The 5,449-nt window shown below is 34.2% G+C and overlaps 1 long non-coding RNA gene across 1 annotated transcript; it reads left to right on the forward strand.

Annotated features, from left to right (window-relative positions):
• The first annotated feature begins 4,056 nt into the window (after window positions 1-4,056).
• Window positions 4,057-4,993, forward strand: LOC117916371. Its single transcript, XR_004651548.1, has 2 exons — window positions 4,057-4,621; window positions 4,701-4,993. It is a non-coding gene; the product is annotated as an uncharacterized LOC117916371 (long non-coding RNA).
• The last annotated feature ends 456 nt before the right edge of the window (window positions 4,994-5,449 follow it).

The following is a 5,449-nucleotide window of genomic DNA, read 5'->3' on the forward strand; positions in this document are numbered from 1 at the left end:
ATATTTATTGAATATTTCAGTGAAGGGGCTTCAAACAAAAGATTTTCCCATGGCAGCTTTGATTAACAATACTCCATAAACATTTCAATTGTCCATACTGTTGAGTTACATACAGTTTCCGTTAATGCGACAACTAGAATTATTAGAAAGCCAAGTGCCCAGCCAACTAGGATTATTAGAATTCCAAGCCCAACCAAGTACAAATCTCGACTCCTTGAAGTGCTGCAAGGGATCCACTTTTAGATCATTCATTTTCTTTTTCTTTGAGTACTTCTTATAGTAATTTTAGGTAAGAAAATCCTAAGCTACCCTAGTGATATCTATTGAACTCTAAATCCGGATCATCGAACGTGCATGAGCATTACATCCCTCCAGGCTGCACCAACATCCTTTTAGCGTCTAGTTAATATCTAGCATATAAATAATGTCGTTAGCATATAAAGCAAGTACATATGTAAGTTGCATGTAGTGTCATTATTTTTTATATTAACCACAAAAACACTTTATAATCCATATCGAAATAGATTTCCTTTCAATTTGTTTCTTTCAAGCATGTATGATCTTTGGTTGTGAGTTGTGATTGCAATCTCTAGCATCATCACCAGTTCTAAGACCTTAGTTCTACATATATGTCCACATGTTAGAACCTGTCCTTATCTAACTTGATTAATTTCATATGAACTTTTAAAATCCGTTTAGTAGTGATTTTAGGATGTGTTTTTAATATTTTTAACACTCAACAATTTTTTTTTAAGTATTACAAAGGTTAAAAATAATTTCTAAAATTACTATGAAAGACACTTTGAGCAGTTTTGTTGATCTTTAAAGGCAAACCCTATACAAAGGAATGGATGAAGATTTGAGGAATGAATTATTCCTTGAACATTTTCTCTTCCACTTTCTACAACTCCCAATTCCAAAGTAGTTATTACAAAATCTCTTTAAATAATCTCCCTTTGTTGCCTGTCCCATCAATCCTTTATCTAGCAACATGCATGAAGAAGAAATTTAAGAGATTAATGATGTTTCTTTCCTTTTGCTAAAGAACTTTCATCGTTAGTCAGATCCAATGGAAAAAAAAGGGTCCATTACTTGTTATTGAAACTGCATATGATGATCTCATTCATGGACCTAGCCATCCTATAATATTAAATAGCTAGCTTAAGAAGTTATTGAAAGACAACGATGCCTTTCTAGAAAAATTGGCATTGCTTTTAGGTTTATTAGTGCATTACCTTTCTAATTAATACCTGTAAATTATTTGTAATATTAAATTTTTTTGTTGTTTTGAAAAAGGTTTTAATGTATGACAAATTTTCGAAAAACAGGAAGTTATGGTAGAAGGAGATCTAATAGCCCTATCTTTTTGCTTGGAAGACATGAAATGATCATAAAATATTTATGCTTCTAGTATTATTTTATGTTGAGTTTTCCATGGTAAATTCTTAAAGATGGCAGTCACATTTGACATAATATACGGGAAGCTTCTAGGCTCCCAACAACCAAAACTGAAATGCACTCTTGTATATATGTTTACTATTCTTCTTGACTTTTTATGGACAGATGTGCAGGTAACACATAGAAAATAGGGGAATACCATTTAGTTGTAGACTTGTTAAAGATTGGAGGCTTCAAACGACTATTAATTAAACAAATGCAAGAATTATGGAAAGGATGACTATATAAACTCTGAGCCTCTAGCTTGAAGCATCATTCACAAAATCCCTTCCGATTTCTAAGAAATAGAAGTTCCTGAGTTGTAGGAGTGAAATTTTCTGGTGTTCCGGAAATGGCCAATTTTTGGCCTCACCTGATTTGTGCCTTGGCTTTGTGCTTGATTGCTGCTAATGTAGCTGCTGAGGACGAGCCTTACACTCCTTACAATCCTAATGTTTACGCATCCCCACCTCTACCGCCTTATTACCACCATAAATATCCACCTTACAGGCCACCGCTCCCACCTTTTCCATCATCACTACCTCCTTATTACTATAAATCACGGCCACCGCTCCCACCTTTTCCATCATCACTACCTCCTTATTACTATAAATCACTGCCACCGCTCCCACCTTTTCCATCACCACTGCCTCCTTATTACTACCTCTGGCTCCATCTCCATCTCTTCCTCCGTGGTATTACTACAAGTCACCACCACTACCTTCACCATCACCCCCTCCTCACTACGACTATAAATTACCTCCTCCTCCATCACCATCTCCTCAACCTCCTTATTACTATAAGTCCCCACCTCTACCATCTCCTTCCCCACCTCCTCCTTACTACTACAAATCACCACCACCACCTTCTCCATCCTATTACAAGTCCTCACCTCCTCCATCTCCATCTCCTCTTCCACCATACCTCTACAAATCCCCGCCACTACCTTCTCCATCACCGTGTCCTCCTTACCTCAAAAAATCCCCGCCTCCTCCATTTCCATCACCCATCTTCCTTATATCTCACCACCACTACCTTCTCCATCTCAAACCTTTTTCTATGCTATCCAAACATAAGAACATCATTTTTCTTAACTTTATTTTTCCTTCAATATTAATACATATTAAGTTAACAAAATATGTTTGCAATGCTTTATAGTGTCGTAACACACAAACCATATAGGTTATTAGATATTAGTATGGATGAAAATGAGATGAACTTTTTTGGATACTTGCCTTATAAACGGGACATGTTTGTAATTAAAATAAATGGGCTAGAGATAAGTTTGAGACTTTTTTCAAACCTAGATAGGTTTGGGGTAGGTTTGGGTATTGCTTTTCCCACCTTGACTATATATATAATTAATTTTGAAAAATAATTTAATTTAATTTATTTTTATTTTTTAACTCATGTAAAATAAAAATTTGCTTTTCAATAAAAGAAATTATTGTACCACACATAACATATAGGTTAGGTTTGGTTAGTGAAAAGTAAAATACCAAGAAAAACAAGTTAAGGAAAAGATTTTTTTTGTTTAAAAATATTTGGAGGTAAAAAGAAATATTAAGAAAAAGATGTGAGAGAAAATACTAAAAGATTTTCTTGAGAAAAATAGTACAATTTTTTTACTATTTAAAATTTTAAAAAGTGTTTTTTAAATATGTAAAATAAATTTATATTTTTTTGTTTAAGATGTTATATTTTTATACAGAAGTTCTTTATTTTTTATTTTTAAAAAAAGCGTATTCAAATTGATACCAATTGTCTTGCCGGTGGTACATGCAAAGAATCTTTTATATATCCAAATTAACATAAAAAATACAATATATTCTTAAAATAATATTATAAGTGCATATTCAAATATTTACGCAGAGTGGCATTAAACTAATGCAAATGCCTTTGGATGTTTCATACCTAATCTCACAATTTTCTTCTTTGGAAATTACTTTCACAACAAGAGAAGGAAGGAAAAAAATGAATTGTTATTGAAAATGCATATGATGATCTCATTCATGGACCTGGTCATCCTATAATATTAAATAGCTAGCTTAAGAAGTTATCGAAAGACGACGATTCCTTTCTAGAAAAATCAGCATTGATTTTAGGTTTATTAGTGCATTACCTTCCTAATTAATACCCGTAAATTATTTATAATATTTAAACTTTTTGTTGTTTTGAAAAAGGTTTCAATGTATGACAAATTTTTGAAAAACAGGAAGTTATGGTAGAAAGCAGATCTAATAACCCTAGCTTTTTGCTTGATAGACATGAAATGATCATAAAATATTTATGCTTCATAGTAATATTTTATGTTGAGTTTTCCATGGAAAATTCTTAAAAATGGCAGTCACATTTGACATAATATATGGAGAAGCTTCTAGGCTCCCGACAACCAAAACTGAAATGCACTCTTGTATTTATGTTTACTATTCTTCTTGACTTTTCATGGACAGATGTGCAGGTAACACATAGAAAATAGGGGAATACCATTTAGTTGTAGACTTGTTAAAGATTGGAGGCTTCAACGACTACTAATTAAACAAATGAAAGAATTATGGAAAGGATGACTATATAAACTCTGAGCCCTCTACCTTGAAGCATCATTCACAAAATCCCTTCTGTTCTAAGATATAGAAGTTCTTGAGTTGTAGGAGTGAAATTTTCTCGTGTTCTGGAAATGGCCAATTTTTGGCCTCACCTGATTTGTGCCTTGGCTTTGTGCTTGATTGCTGCTAATGTAGCTGCTGAAGACGAGCCTTACAATCCTAATACTTTTGCATCCCCACCTTTTCCATCATCACTACCTCCTTATTACTATAAATCACTGCCACCGCTCCCACCTTTTCCATCATCACTGCCACCGCTCCCACCTTTTCCATCATCACTGCCTCCTTATTACTATAAATCACTACCACCGCTGTCACCTCTGGCTCCATCTCCATCTCTTCCTCCGTGGTATTACTACAAGTCACCGCCACTACCTTCACCATCACCCCCTCCTCACTACGACTATAAATTACCTCCTCCTCCATCACCATCTCCTCAACCTCCTTATTACTATAAGTCCCCACCACTACCTTCTCCATCACCCCAACCACCAGTCTACCACCACAAGTCACCACCCCCTTCCTCTCCTTCACCTCCTCCACCATATTACTAAATGAATTGCCTCTTCTAGTTTCATGTAAGTATATATAATACAGACCACATTTCTCATTTTCATCATTTATACAGTATTTAACATTCCTCTGTTTTCCGTGCAGATTATAGGATAGATAGAATGAATAATTGATATCAGAAGGAACAGGAAGATCTTTTGGGGGTACAACGACTATTAACATCAAAGAAAGACAGCCAGTTCAACAATAAGGACCTTGCCATGGCCATGATGCTTTGCAGTTCGGATCATTTTGTTTTTATTTTATACCCTTGAGTTCTCTTTCAGTATATACTAGCAATTAATTTGTTCTGTTATTGGACCTTATTGATCTGTTTGCCATCTACTTAAGATTCGCAAACTTTTAAATAAATGGAACATTTACATTTATTTCAATGAGAGGATGAATTGCTAAACATGGATGTCTTGATCAACAGCATGCAATTGTTCTTAATTTTCACATCTAAAAAAAAAATTGTGAAGTAAACCAGATAAGATTTTCTAAAAGAGATTTCCTGTGGGCCAAATTCCATGTAACTGTAATTTCATGAACTCAGAAGCTGAGAAAAAAAAATGGATGAAAAAAAGGGAATTAGATTTGATAACAAAAAACAGTCTTCACATATTTACTTTACTTTAAACTTGAACATGAACTTCTAGTATAATCAATGCTTTCATTCTGACACGAAAATCAAATTGATTGATTTGAAGCACAATAGGTCACACGTAACAGAAAGCCTATATAGAACTTCTCAAGAAAAGCAACTCTCCACAAAACCATAATGAAGTAGCTTTCGGTTCAATCTGTTCCTTTTATACATGGGTTTTGGTGAAGAAGTGTCTGAAACATCTTTG

The sequence above is a fragment of the Vitis riparia genome, chromosome 6, assembly GCF_004353265.1.
Source record: "Vitis riparia cultivar Riparia Gloire de Montpellier isolate 1030 chromosome 6, EGFV_Vit.rip_1.0, whole genome shotgun sequence".
Lineage (NCBI taxonomy): Eukaryota > Viridiplantae > Streptophyta > Magnoliopsida > Vitales > Vitaceae > Vitis > Vitis riparia.